Below are 14984 nucleotides of genomic sequence, written 5' to 3' on the forward strand. Positions count from 1 at the left end.
GAACTGATTGGAAAAGGTACAGGAGAGAGATACATATGGGGTCTTACCCATGTAAAGATCAGCGTCCGAGTAGACTCCATAAAAGTCTAGAAATAAATTAACACAGTTTGGTTATTCTTGTTGGCTTCCTTCTCCTCGCCCCCCAAAACAGTCTTTACTTTTAATGAGCAAACATCATTTGTATACCATGTAAAATAAATCACAATGGCAGCCTATTAACAGTGTCACTTCCCTGGCTGGCCTGCAGAGTACTTGCCTAGCTGGCCAGGGTTCCTGCGTTGGCAGCCCTTTGCTGCTGCACCAGTCCTGCCTCCAGCACCGGGGAGCTTTGAGGTTTCCCTGGATCCAGGGAATGTGACAGCCCTGAAGCTTCCTTTGCTCTTACGCGTTTCCTGGGAACCAGTTCTGTTTATCATCATTTCATGGAAACGAGACAAGCTGCGTTAAGCCTGCCAGATCAGTGCTGACTCCTCCAAGGCGTACCAGAGTGCCTATAGGCTCCACATGCCTGGGTTTTACCATTGCATTACTTCAGAGCTAAAGGATAGTAGCAGCATGCAACAGATGAGCTTTACACGAGTCTTTGAGATATTTAATATTTACTTTGGATAGAACAAAGCATATATGGATTCAGAGAAAAAGACAGAAGCCCTGTCTTAGAAATGTTCTTTCTGTTTCCACACTGTTTTGACACATTGCTTGGATTACATCAAAATGCTTTTTGAGGAGCCCGTGCCTCCCCCGTGCTGGATATGTATGGTCCCTTTTTCCTTTCTCCAAAAGCAGACGAGAGTGTGGCCCTGTGGCAGGGTCTCCTGCCAGGTGATCTATTGCTTTAGGTTTGTGCAGACAGAGCCCCCCTTCATGCAGGTTATCAGAGTTAAAGGACTGTTACCCTCTCTCGCTGTTTCACACTGAAGTGAAAAAAAAAACACCAACAACAACCCAGCAGAAAAACAATCTGAACATTTGCTTAAATATGTACAGAGTATAACCTTTTTAGAGATTCTTATAGTTACCGCTGTCCTGCCAGTCTTCGTTACGTGCACTTTTATTTAATGAGAAGAACCTGCATACCCCTCTGCACTTCCACAAAATGGGATAATGTGAATTTGTGGCCTGTCTCACAGCTTCAGCAGTTTCAGTCAGTTTTGCCCTGTAACTGGGGCAATTTCATGAGGTAGAGGTTGACTGTGATCTCTTTCCCTCCTTGTCACAGGACTGGGGGTTTGCGATCTTTTCCCATTCAGCAGCAGCAATAAATGTTTGGGTGCAGTATATTTAAGTGAAGTCTGTAATTGCCCTGTAGGGCTGCAGAGCACAATGATCTTGGTGCACGCACGTATATCCTTGTAAATAAATACAGTTATGATAAATATATACGTGTCTGGAGAGGGGATCTGTCCTGCTGTAACAACCCACTGGGGTTACTGGGACACAGTTCTGAGACAGGCAAAACACATCCCTGATCTGGTAGGTTGGTTTTCTTTCTGGCTTCATTGTGAATCTCAGATAACTGCCCCCACTGGAAACTCCATCAGGGAAAAACAGCAAGCGTGAAATGCCATAATGTAAAGAAAACATGACAGTGTAATGTCTAGAAGACTATGTTAATAAAAAAATACAGCAGTCACGGATTGGCATTGTAGACTGAGAGCTATGTAGGTCAGAGTATTTAATGGACTCCAGCATTAAGGTGTCACAAATACCTCTAGTATTTTACATATAATGAATTATTTTAGGAAGCTATATATTGCATTCTCTAAATGTGTATATTCTACAGCTTTTCTTTATTAAAGACAGGTGCATTTGTTACCATGAATACCGTGCAGATTACTGAGGGAAAGGAGAATTCTAACGAGCGCTTCTGACAAACTACATAAAATAGCTTTTCAGTCCAGCGATGTCATGGCTGTGATGTTTGATCCTGTGTGCTCTGAAAGGATTAGAAGCAACAAAAGCCCTACACTATATTGAAAAAAGATTCCAAGCTATTGTAGGGAACTTTTTGCTCAGTTATGAAATCTACAGATAACTATCCAGGATGAATATTACTTATGTTGGCCCTTGGATATCTCTCTCTTGAAATAAGTTTATCTTTTGCTGTTGTGTGTTTAGGTTTGTTTGGTTTGTTGGGGTTTTTTGTTTGTTTGTTTTGTTTTTCTTAAAGAAAACAAGAGATTAGATTGTGTTCTTCAGCTTGGAGTGTTTTACACCATCCCAGTGGTAAATTTTGTGCAAACTGCAGGTGTAGGGGTTAAGAGTGAACTGGCTGTAGTTTTCCTGACACGTGAAAATTTAGATTTACTTATTTTGGGAGAAGATCGAGAGGAAAAAGAATAAGAGAGCTCCCTGTTTTCCTGTGATGGGTTCTGTTATTCCCACTCTGCTACAAGGTGAAAATGTGAAGATTAAAGTTCACATTCCTGCTTTACCTGAGGTTTGTGCTGTATATGAGGAACGTATTCAGAAAAAAATAGCACAAACAAAATTGGCAAATAGTGCAAATACAAAGCAAAATTTTCTGAAGATTCTTGGCCTGCTATTTTGACTGAAATTATTGTCACGTTCAGGACTGATCTCTCTTACTCTCTGTAGGATTGCAGAAGGGGCTAGATAAGTAGCTGTGTCATGTATGCCCTTTCTGGCCATAGGGCAAATGCTCCTACAAATTAATGCTGATAACATTGTTCCTGCACACTAATTCCAATAATGTTTAGCTTGTGCAAGCAAGAGAATACATAGTTTGATTAGGCAGGGAAACATGAACTAAGCAGTGAAATATGTATTTTGTGATGATTAAGCAGTCAAGAATTTCAGAGATTGCGGAGTTCTGTTATTAAGTATGATGCTGATTCATCAAGGACCTAAACAAACTCAGGCTTTCCTAGAGTTACTCCTATGTTAGAGCTATCTTGCAAATTTATTCACAGTATCAAAGCCTGTGACAGCAAACCTTTTCCTTGTCATATGTTGTGACCTGAATCTGACCTCTGCAGCCATCCAATACGCAGAATATCAAGGATGTGAATTACAAGAAATGAAATCAGAGTGTAAAATTAATGTGCTTAAATTAAAGAGTTAAAACTTTTGTGTTAATTACTCACTTGGAAAAGAGAAGCAATAAAGTATGTGAATTAAGGTTACTATTTTCATCTAAATAACAACTGAAAGCACTTCAATGCCTACATGTTATTGTGATTCCTGTAGCAGTTTCCCAGAAGTTCTTCAGAACATTTTTAACCTAGTAAATAGTACATATATCAAAAGCTGCCTTAAATATTAAATTGTATAGCAAAATCATTAATATACTGTATTTCTAACACTGATACTGGATTCAGTACATTATCACTTTAAGTTTTTTCAGTTTGTTTTTGGTTGCCTTTTTTTTTTAAGTTTTGCCATGATGTTCTTGAATTTATTGTTGAAATATGAAGACCCTCTAACAGCAGGGCTGTCACAGGGAGAGCAGAAAGCTTTTATCAGCTTTGGATTTTGTCTGTTGGGATAGGATATGTCACATCTGGGGACACTGGCAAAGGGAAGTGTGGCCTTTGTTCTGTGGGGTGAAAGAAAGCTTTTTAGCAGGGGAGCAGCAATGTTAAGCTCTTGGGATCCTTGTTTTTAAAAATGTTTTAATTCAATCTGTCCTTTTCCCCAACCTGGCTATCATACTGTAAGTAATCAGAGGCGGAAGCTTTGCTAGGGTTGATGATTGTAAAAAGCAAATATTTAGCATTGTGTTTCCATTTTGTGACTCAAAGTTGTGCACTTAATTGTGCTGTTCACAGCTTATGCTGTGTGAGCCAGAGAAGCCACCCAGTTAAAGCACAGAAAGTAGTACTGTGTAACTTCTGTAAGTAATTGACCTGATGGAGACTGTGAGTATTCGCAGCAAACCTTTTACGAGCTGACTGCACATCAAGAATAATCCTCCGGATAATGAACCCATTTGAGAATCTTGCTAACTGCTCATGGGCAATTTTCAGGCAGATGTCAAATGAGTTCAGCAAACATTACTTGCCACCTGCAATATTTTGCCAATATTTTGGAATGCTGCTGTCTCTGCTGAGAGACTGTTGATCTTTTTCTTCCAAGAAAGCCCATCTTATGTAAGTGCAGTTGCGTCAATGTAACTAGATCACAGCGGACGCACATGATGGAAACCACAGCTGGGGAAGCCTGGCATGCTGCCATGGTTGTAATCCATACTGTGTCGCTATCTACTGCTGAGGCATAACGTGGGTGCTGAGAGGAGGCAGTCAGGATGCTGAGCCCCAGGGGTGACCCCAGGTGAGAAGTCAAGGGAGGCTGCACCTGCTCATCCTGACACCCAGAAGCTTGTTAGGCAAAGCACGACTGAGTCAATACTGTGCGTCTCTGCCAAAACATACCTATTCCTTTCCCTGAAAAAAAAAGAGGGAATGCAGCTGCTAAATTATTTGGTAAACATAGCAAATTCTTCTCATTTTCCCTGAAGAGATATTTGTAAGAGTTTTCTGTGATCATGGCTTTCATCTGTGTAGACACCAAGACCCTGAAATGTCTTCACCACTTATAAAGTCCTTAAATTACCTAAGAAAAAGTCTGTGATTATTACTGACTCTTGTTGAGAAGATAATTATCCTGAACATTAAGAACACATCTACAAAGAAATCTGGGGATGCTGTTAAGTTCTTGGTTGTATGTTTTCATAGTAATTTCTTGAGGAAATTCTGGACAGATGGCATAGGTGGTTTAACAGGAGATTGCAAGCTCTGCTCTAGCGACTTCATTTGAAGGTTTCTTAAATATTCCAAATGCTTTTGCTGTGCCTGGGTGTAATGGTCCTGAAACCAAATCAGTGCTGTAAAGGAAGACCTTCCTCTCTAGAATATTGTGGAAAGGGACTGTAATGGATGGAGGAGCCAGAGTCTCAGGCTGAGGGGCAGAAAGTACGAGCATTCATTTCAGGTCGATGTTTTTTAGAAAAATCAGTTCCTCTACTTTGGGAGCGCCCAGCTGTCATATGTTAAAAGAGGCTGGCTTCCCTTCTCTTCCTTCAACAGCAAGGAGGACAAATACTTTCTGAAAATCAGGCTATTTTTTAAGACACACTGTTTGTACATAGAGAATCATTCCTTGTTCACAGAAATACCAATGATAGGCTTTATCCTAGGCAGCAACTGAATGGGAAAGCAAGTGTTTGCACAAGTGATTCTTTCACACTAACTGTTCTCTTTTCATGAATGCTGATTTGCAGATTGTTTATGCTGTATTTCGTCACTGAGTTGAAGAACTGATCTCTGGAAATAGATTTGGGATTTCTAAATTATTTTTCAATTTTTACTACCTGCTCTGAATTTGAACGAAGGGTAAGAATGACTATGCATTAGGGAATTCTATGAAAAGCTTCTAAGTCTTATATAGGGAAAATGCAAGTTTTAGAATTTCCAGTAAATGTGCCCATGCTACCAAAACTTCCCTAACCTTTAAAAAGCTTCTGCGGAGTCTTTTTAAGAGTTAAAATTTAACTCTACATGAAAGTAAATCTGCATATGACTGACTTCTCTGTATGTTCCACTTTATATTTTTTAAATTAATATACCTCTATAAACCCAGGATTTTCTGTTCTTTTTCAAGAAGTGCTGAGACAGCCTATTTAAAACAAACTATTTTCATTGCTTTTTTTCTCTTGCTTAAGAATGAATTGTGCACCTATTTTTTCTCAATGAAATAATTTGCAAGTTAAAAAGTAAACAGTTTCTACGACTAAGCTATGATGTGCAATTTTCAATTGCAGAAGATCAAACAGTTGAAAGAAATATTTAGAAATATTCTGATCAATACAAACATCATATTTACTATGGCTGAGGGGAGTGGGGTAAGTTACTGGTTAGGAAATGTGAACTTGGCATGAAGGGCCCTTCCTTGGCTAGCAGTGTACGGAGGTGGGATCTCAGTGTAGGTTTGAACAGCTTTTCTTTCTGGCTTGGTTTGTACATCAGGAGCTTTGTAGCTATAAATTCCCATCCAAGTTTTGCAGCTCAGGAAGTATTTTCTATGCAGAAAATATTTCTCTGCTTTCTCTGAGCAGAGACTTGATAGCTGCTAGGCTGGCCACGTACCATTCCGTAATTTTTATACACACAGAGCACTCCTCAGGAAGCCAGGTGATGACTGAGGAGTAGCTGCCTTCTGTGTGGTGACTAGGAGTCTGGTCTGCACCAGATGTGGCTACATGGGGCTTCTGTAGCTGCATGTTCTTCCTGGTAAATCTGACCCTGAATAAAACTGGCTTTGGAGAACCCCCTGTGCTGGTGGTGGAGGACAAAGTGGTGATAGATCAAGATTCAAGCTGGTCCAAACTGGACGCAGTGCCTATCTGGGTTTGGATATTTCATAAAAGCAAAACATTCACAGTTGGATTGCTAACCAGAAAAAAAGTATGATTTTGTAAAATCTGGTATTCATAGGAGATTGAAGTGGTTTTTTATCCCATCTGGCATGTCTCAACACTATGTTTTCAGTAACCTTCTTACAGTTTTGGTCATTTTTAAAAACAAGTCTCTTGGTTGTAGTCATTTTCTGTTTGTGACAAACTAGTCTTCTCCAAAGTCTCCAACGGTGGTATCACACAGCTGACTCCATGTGGAAGGAGATGAAAGGACAGACCAGATCCTGAGGACCATCTGTACGATGGATGGGTTTCTAAAATTTTAGCAAACTGACTATGCTTGGTCAGATGTTAATCTATAATGGTATATATCTATATTTCACTCAACTCAAAATAATATTAGAACTTGTGACATGCTAATCAGAAGTTCTGTCTTGTTATATTGCCAACTGCAAGTGATTTACTTGGAGCCTGCGCATACTGCTGTTAATGGGAGTTTTGCTGCTGCCTTTAGTAGCGACATTTTAAGCGTATATCTTTTGCACTAACTGAAGAGGAGAGAAAATAAATGAAGAACAAAAAATGAGAGAGCAGAATAATTTGAGCACAAATATTTTTCTTTTCTTTTTTTTTTTTTTCCTCTTTTAAAGTAGCCCAGGAGATGTCAAGTGTCAGATCTGTGTGTTTTTTCCCATTAATGCTTTTCAGAAGCAATTTTAAAAAACACTTTGTGACTTCAGGTTGTGATAGGTCATTTGTGATTACATCAATCATGTCCTGTTACAGCAGTAATATGTAAGTTGCATCTTGGTATGGTGATAAACTGATGCAAATAACATATTTCTCTCTGGGTTACCACAACCATTGTTTTCCTTAGCCATTGTGTTGTGCTCTGTTGTGAAATCTCACAGCAAGGTTTCTTAGCTCATGTCATCACCAAATTGGTTAAAATATTTTGCAGTTAATGAAAGTTTAGGACAAAAAAAAGAGGCTTTGAGTTCTTAAAAAAAATAATCAAGGGGATAACCTTTAGAACTGCTTTAACAAAATCTTTATTACTCATGAAACAATTTTACATAATTTATTACGAGTCAATAGGTCAAATAACCTTCAAGTAGTAGTATTTGAAATCAAATATACTGCTATTCTTGCCTTAACCTTCTTAAATTTCACTGTTACATTTCCTTGGTATTCACAGCGATGCCTGTGAAATGGTGGTCTGGGTTATGACACCAAGAATAGATGACAGTGGCCTTGATTATATAGATGCCTACCCTAGCGGCACTGCCATTTTCAATTAATCTTTGTCACAAAAAGAGAGTAACAATTATGTGAGGACTGGAACACCTGAAATCACACTTACTTACCCACTGAACAGGATAATGAATCTAATTCCCATAATTCACGTGCTATCAGGGGCATTGCAGGAAAAGTACAAACAATTAAAACTTTTGGATTTACTGGGAAAAGTTTAAATGTAGCTTTGAACCTGGCCGTTAAGGTATCAGTCATGATGCTTGGGTAACTTTGCTTTTAACCTCATCAAAACTGGGGGCACTTCAGGCCGGAAACATTGATTATTGCTATGTATAAATAAATTTTTATAACCTCAGAGCATAGCTCTTATTGATAGTTACTGGAAGGATTCTTCCATATCTCAGGTGTATATGTATGATACCTATATTTATTGTAATTGTTATATATCTTTTACCTGTGAATGATGGAGAGATATTTTTTTTAAAGGCTGAAAAATAGCTAGAATTCACATTATTTTTATTTCTTTCACAGCAATAAGGCTAGAAAATTTTGTAAACATTGAGTTTAGATGATCATATAATAGCATAGCTCCAACATTTTGTGCTTGAGAAAAAACATTAGAGGTTATCAGATGTCCAAGGAAATTGTTGGATGCTGTGACACTGTGGCTACACAGGCATTTTTCTGTTTTTCTTTTCCCTGAAAATATTCCCTGTGTTGAAGAGGTCCCAGAGCCTTGTTCTGTCCATCCAGGAACAGGTTGCAGTTCAATTTTTTTTCATGTTTGCATTACAGTAATTAATGTGAGGCTATGTGGTGAAGCATTTGTCACTGTGAGCTATTTATAAGTCAAGCTTCAGGTTTCCAATTCCCTTTGTGAAGTAGTTGTCATACATTTAAAGCAAGCTGTTGCTTTCAAAATTGCACCTGTCTCTCACAGAACTGTAACATAAAAAAACCTAACCAAACAAATGACTTTTGTCTTCAGCTTGGAAAATATAGCCCATACTTCTGCCAGATGACTTATTCTCAAATACGTGAAAAACATTTCCTAGACATACTTTTTTCTTTCTTTTTTTTTTCTTTTTTCTTTTCTTTTTTTTTTTTTTTTTTTTGGTGATTGTTTAGTCATGATAGAGATTCCCCAGTTTGCTGGAAGTTTTCTGGGCATGGTTTAACATCACCTTAATTCTGGCAGAGACAAATACGTGCAGCTCTAACACGGGCAGGTGCTGGCTGCCTGCAGCTGGCTACCCTACCCCCCTCCAGCAGGCAGGTATTCTTGGGATGTGCCCCTGGCACCTCTCCAGCTGCAGCACTGAGTGCCTTTCCTAACAAGTTACTCTTCGGAGACGGGATAGCCTTCTTGGAAAAGTGGGATTTGCCTCCTCGTTGCATTAAAAGCTGGAACGACATGTCATTGGCTTGGCTGTTTGAAAATACCTGGAGCGGTGCTTGCCCACCAAGGAGCTGGTGTAACCATCAGCTGGTGTGCATGCTCACAGGCACATCGACCTCAGCGCAGTTTAGTCCAGCTGAGGGCCAGCACTTCTGGCTGTTAGCTATAGTAATTGTCTTTACAATGAAGACAGGAAACATATTTCTTTTCACTTTGTAGTAACTAAATGGTAGATGAGGTTTTGCTCAAAACTGGGGATTGAATGAAACAATCTCAGCTGCAGGAGAGGGCATTTTTTGCAAAGCTATTAACATTTGAGAGCAAGGTAGTGTCAGGCTCGTTCAGCTAGCACATAGCGAGCATTTTACAGACATGACCCCAGACATTTTGTCAGTGTTTAGTTTTCTGAGGCTTGTGGTTTAAATGGACCATTGCACAATGTTAACAGTTACACATTCATAGAACATACATTCAGCACAAGAGGCTGTATCTCTTGTGGCAAGGATTTAAAAATGGGCTCATAGTACCTGGAGTTTTTTTGATTAATCAAATAAAGGAGTGCATGCTGTAATAAATTGGTAAATATATATCCTTGTGAATCCACAGGAGTAAATTTGTCCTCGTTCTTCTACAATATTTCAAAAGTGCAGCAAATTGTGTCCTCAGCTGAGACACGTGTTTGAAAAATACTGTTTGGGATCATAAATGGGTTGCTGCCTCCTTAGCTAGACTGTAAACCCATTCTAGGTTATCAGCTATGCCTACTTGGTCCACCTTCTTTCCCAAAAGAACGTTTCTTTATTCTTCCATTCTATTCCCTTAATGAAAATTGTGAACATTGTCTATTATTCTCAGTGAAAGAAACCTGTGTGTTTCTGGGAAAAGCAGCCAGTTAACAGTTTTTCCATTTGTGCTCAGAGCTGAGTTTAGCTTGAGCCCTATGAGAGTTGTTGTAGGCAAAAATTGAGGAAGTTTTCTCAAACTGTTATTGATGAACAGTTCATGAGAATTTCTCAGTTAATAACTCTTATCTCCCAGCTGGGCAGAATATGGCTGATAATCTTGGGTATCTAATAAAGCTGCAGGGAGAACTGCATTCTGGTAAAGAGTAAATCTGAATTCCTGTTTCAACTCACTTTTATCACTTATGTCATTAGAGATGTCCTTCATGTGTACTTCAAAGTTTTCACAAGGGAGCATAAATTTCCAATCCTGAAGAACTGTTTGAGTAGTCAGGAATACTAACTCTGATTTCTTACATCTTTTGTCTGTGAGCCTTCCTAATTAGGGGTATTTGCAGTGACTGGTAACTAGGAAAATATCTAAGCAAACTTCTTCCTAATGTGTGTGCATGTGTGTTTGTCTTTCTTTCCCTAAACCTAACAGGGCCCATTTCTGTGGGTTCATTATGCTGCCAGCACATTTTGTTTTCTCTTTTTCCTATTGTGACTAGGGAAGCGTAACCACTGCAATTGCTACTCCTCTGAAAAATTGGAAACTCTCCAGTTGGCATCTCCACCTGTAATTGCATTGTCCCTAGTGGGCTGATGTAAGTGTACATGTAGTCTCATTGTCTATATTGAAGGATTTCTCAAAACATAGGCAAAGTAGTTTTATATAAAGCACGGCCTCAAGCATATTCAGAGTTGAGCAACAGGGAAAGCAGCCATCTTCCTCCTCCCAGTTTGACTTTTACTGAGACCACTGTGGCATGGGTAAAGCATGTGATTACAGTGTCACTCCAGAGAAGATTATTCAGCAACTTGTATGCAGTGTTGCTCAGTGCTTTCTGTTGCTCTGGTTTGGTCTGTTGTGCTGTCAGCATCACTGAGGCTGGCTGTTTGCCTTGATTCTGATGTAGCTCAACAGATAAAATTCTCCTTTTATCACCCACTTTTTTTGGGGATGTGTTGGCTTCTGCTTGTATAAGAACATAATGCACTGCTGATAGAAATCAACTTTGTGAAGCAATAAACAGTAAATATGTTCTGTCACTGTGCCCAAGGGGAATCATATCATACCTTAGTTATCCATGTATTCAAGACCAAGCCTTAAGGAGAAAGAGGGTACATGAATATACAGTGTAAAAATACAGATTGCTTCTCTTAGCTCTCCATCTGTGGACCTTCGAGCTCTATAAACACAAGCTCACTAGGCAGCTGTATACCCCAAGGAGGCAGGTAATATGGTAATAAAATCTGCCAAGCAAGTTAAGAGTCCAAATCTTGATACATACCTCAGGGTTGTAAGAAATAAATAGAGCAGTTTCACTGAGAGACATTCTTCTGGGAGACTCTTTTTCTTACAGAAGCAACATAAGATCAAACCCCTCTTTTGATAATTTTCCAAACTTCAGGAGTCCTTAGTCTTTAAATAGAATCAGAAGAGATTGCTATATAAATAACATAAACTCAGACCTTCTCTGGAGGACAGTGTTTGGCTCATAGCATGGCTGGAAACAGCAGGGATTCTCCTGAGCATGTTTAAACTGTGCAGGTCTCCCTCAACATCCTAAACCCCTCTCTCACTTTCAGCAGTCTCCTTTGAATATGACTTTAATTTGAGAGCTCTCTTGAAAGGGAGTGATTTTAAAGCAGTCTGCACTATGTGGTTCCATTTATTTCCTAGCTATTCTGACATCAAAGACATCACGAAGCAAAAATTGTATGAAATACGATAAAGTGGCTGTTGGGTCAGCTGTTGTGGGATCACAGAGGCCACGGAAGGAACACTGTTTTGCTGTGTGACCAAACCTTGATGGAGTAGTCTGTTAGATGACGCAGCCCGCATCTTCTCTGGTGCTTTCTGTCTAGCAAGGAAGAAGGTATGCTCTGACTCACAATCCTCGCTTAGAAAAAGCCAGAAAATTTGAGGGTTGATGCAGATATCAGTAGTGCTTTGTCCTGTTGCTTGGGAGAAAATAATTGCTTTCCTGGCAAAGCAGGATAAGAGCTACTGGAGAGGCAGGGGGTGTCTAGCTGAACCCTGCTGGGTACACAACGGAGGACAGACAATCCTGCCTGGAGTGTGCAGAGTGAAGCCTCTCTATACTATGTGGTTCAGGGTGAGGGGAATATAAACAATCTAAATGCACAAAATTTCAAATTGTTCTCTAAAAGCTTTTCTTGCTACTGATGCAATGAAGAGTAATGCCCCAAAGCAGAGATGTAAATAATTTCTTGATCGTTTCTTTTGGCTAAGTGGTAACAGCGTAATTGAGAGCTGCCCTGGTACTTTTAAAGAGAACATCCATGTTTCATTCTTTTGTACTCAAAGAAAAGCTCACTCTCTTTTTCTTTGAACAAATTAATTTACCAGTCTGTGTACTCAGAGCGCACATACTTTGTAAAGATGTGCCATTTAGTTTCCTTTCTAAGCTGTGATCTTAGACATATATTTCAGGGAAAAGGAAGCCAAGTGGTTGAGGTTTTTTTTGCTTTGTGTGAACAACAATGGGAATAATTCCAGAGCCGGGCAGTAAGGCTGCCTGAGATGCCAAGTACAAATCACCTTTTCGGTGAGGCATTAATTCATCTTGTGAACAATGTGCACAAACTGGGTAAAAAAGCTCCATTTCAATTCCTCCTCCTGTCCACTGGCTGGATCAATTAAACTCCAAATAGCAAGTTTTTGAGATGATTTATGTAAATTTTTTTTTTTTACTTTTGAGAACCCTTATTCCTGATGATCTTCCCTTCCTCTCAACCCCTTGCAACATGTGCTTTCTGCAGAAGATAGGGGAGCGGTGGCGGGTGCTGCCTGGGCGCAGGGCCCAGTCCTCGGGCCAGCCCAGGCCGCCATTAGGCAGCCCCTCACCTTGGGCTGGCTGGGGCACGGCCCTTCCAGCAGTCAGGAACCCCTTAGGGGCTGAGGGGCATTAACAGGCCCTGCCTTCCTCGGAGGGAGTGAGGGGAGGAGAAAGGGGGTCACTTTGCCCCTACTCGGCTGTTTGTGCCTTGTCTTTGGAGACAGGTGCTTCAGGAGCCGCAAAATACTGCATGAGATCAAGATGGAAAAGATTTCTTTGCATCTGCACCTGGGAAGTTACAGCCACAGGGTGCGTGTGTAAGCTGGTATTGCCACAAAAATATCCATGCATTTGTTAATAGTTTATGATTATTTTTAGTCAGATTTGAGTCCCCACTCAGATTTGCCTCATGGTCACACAAAAGCCTCGATCAGCACAGCTAAGGGGCATCATCAGTCTGAAGCAAGAGGATGGGGCCAGACAGGGCAGACCTGTTTTTCGTGGCCATGCTCCTGTCTTAAATGATCATCAGAGAGCTGAGGGCTTCCTTTCTTCCTCTGGGGACTGTAGCAGTAGCCCCAAGGTTTCCTCATATAAGAATAACACAAAGCAAACAGCTCCTTTCTTCCTCTTGCACCAATTGCCATCAAGTAATAAACCAAAAAGCCTTTGGTTGCTTGTTAAGTAGTTAGGCTTAAATTTCAGTGTTTTGGAATGTTTTGTTTTGGAAATCTATTCAAGCACTTCTTGATAATTAAAAAAATAACTCTCCTTTTAAATTTTTTTTTGTTTGTTTTCACAGTACTTAATGATTCTTTTTATCCTTTGACTCTCCCAAGATTGCCTTGAACTTAAACTGGAAACTTAATTGGATTTTAACAGGAAACTCGTTCGTACATATAGCAGCTTTAAAGGGCATGAATAGTATAGCGTTTGAGAATGTGCTGCTGTTTGAAAGATTGATGTGATTTTCTGATTTTAATGTAAAATGAAAACAAATGTCACAAGCCTCTGAATCAGCCAGATTCTTTTTAGAAGCCGAAGACAGCTCTTGGCTCAGGTAGGCTATTCTCCCACATGTGCCTTTGCCAAAAAAGAGTGTGTGTCAGGGCTTTTTTGCTGTTGTTTTTTTCTCCAGATGGTGTAATGAGGGATAAACTGCTTGTTGCTTGCCAAGGGTTGTATAATATTATGGCAAAATGCAGTCCCAAGCTGCAGTTTTGAAGGTAGCATATCAATCACATATTCATCAGGTTCATACACTTCTTGCTTGTAGGGTCAAACCTCTGCCATCAGGCCAAACCTATTAACAAGTTTCATCCAAATGTTTTGAGTGTGATGAAATTTGGTATGTTTTCACTCCAAATGTTGGTTAAAGTGTCTGCTGTTAGGATGTTAAGAGCCAATATGCAGCTGATCCTTGTTTTCTTCTGCACCTCAAACCTAAGTTAAGTCCGTCAGGTCAGCTAAAAATAATAGTGTCTTGGGTTTGCCTGTGGTTTTTCTCTCTAGTACATCTAAAGGAAAAGCAAGAAGTATTTGGTGTCACAAGTAATTTACTTCCATGGTTGTGATTACATAATTTATTAGGTTTTGAAACACACTTTGAGTTTGGGATTTCCCAGGAACCCTTTAAAAATCACTTCTTGCATCTAAATGAAGTTATAATAATAAATAGAGATAAAAATGAGATAGAATTTTTTTTCCAACTAAAGAGTGTGTAGTTTTTCACTGGATTTATATCTGAGTCTTCCTCCTGTTGATATTCATTTTCAAAATATACCTGATATGAATTATACCTTCACTAGGTATCAGAATGGCAGAATGATCCACCTTCTGGCTCTCTCAGGTGTTTGAGAGTGATTAATCACATCTAGGAAAAAAGTTACCCCCTGAGAGTGGCATGTACACACAATTTAGTCACTGTAATCTAGAAAGCTTCCAATATAGAAGCTTTGGAGACAAAAACAGTTGAAGGAAGTCAATCATCTCCATCATCTTTCAGCTTTGACTTCTTCATTTGTCAAACACTTTTTGTCATAGGGACTATGGTCATTCAATCTCACAGCAATCCAAGGTAGCGGAAGTGGTTGTGACTTAAAATTAGTGCACTGACATTTATGATAATAAAAGAAATTTAAAATGGTGATACACTGCCTTTTTAATACACTACTACAAATAGTCTCTGCCATATAGCAGGAGAG

The 14984-nt window shown here is 39.6% G+C and overlaps 1 protein-coding gene across 2 annotated transcripts in view; it reads right to left on the reverse strand.

The window, feature by feature from the left end:
* B3GALT1 (beta-1,3-galactosyltransferase 1) overlaps positions 1-14984 on the reverse strand; it is a 210950-nt gene that overhangs the window by 5333 nt on the left and 190633 nt on the right. For both annotated transcript variants that reach the window (XM_055719379.1, XM_005442871.3), the window contains one exon: positions 48-86. The gene's annotated coding sequence lies outside the window, so the exon portion shown is untranslated. The remainder of the gene's footprint in view (positions 1-47; positions 87-14984) is intronic.

The sequence above is a fragment of the Falco cherrug genome, chromosome 8 (assembly GCF_023634085.1).
Source record: "Falco cherrug isolate bFalChe1 chromosome 8, bFalChe1.pri, whole genome shotgun sequence".
Taxonomy (NCBI): domain Eukaryota; kingdom Metazoa; phylum Chordata; class Aves; order Falconiformes; family Falconidae; genus Falco; species Falco cherrug.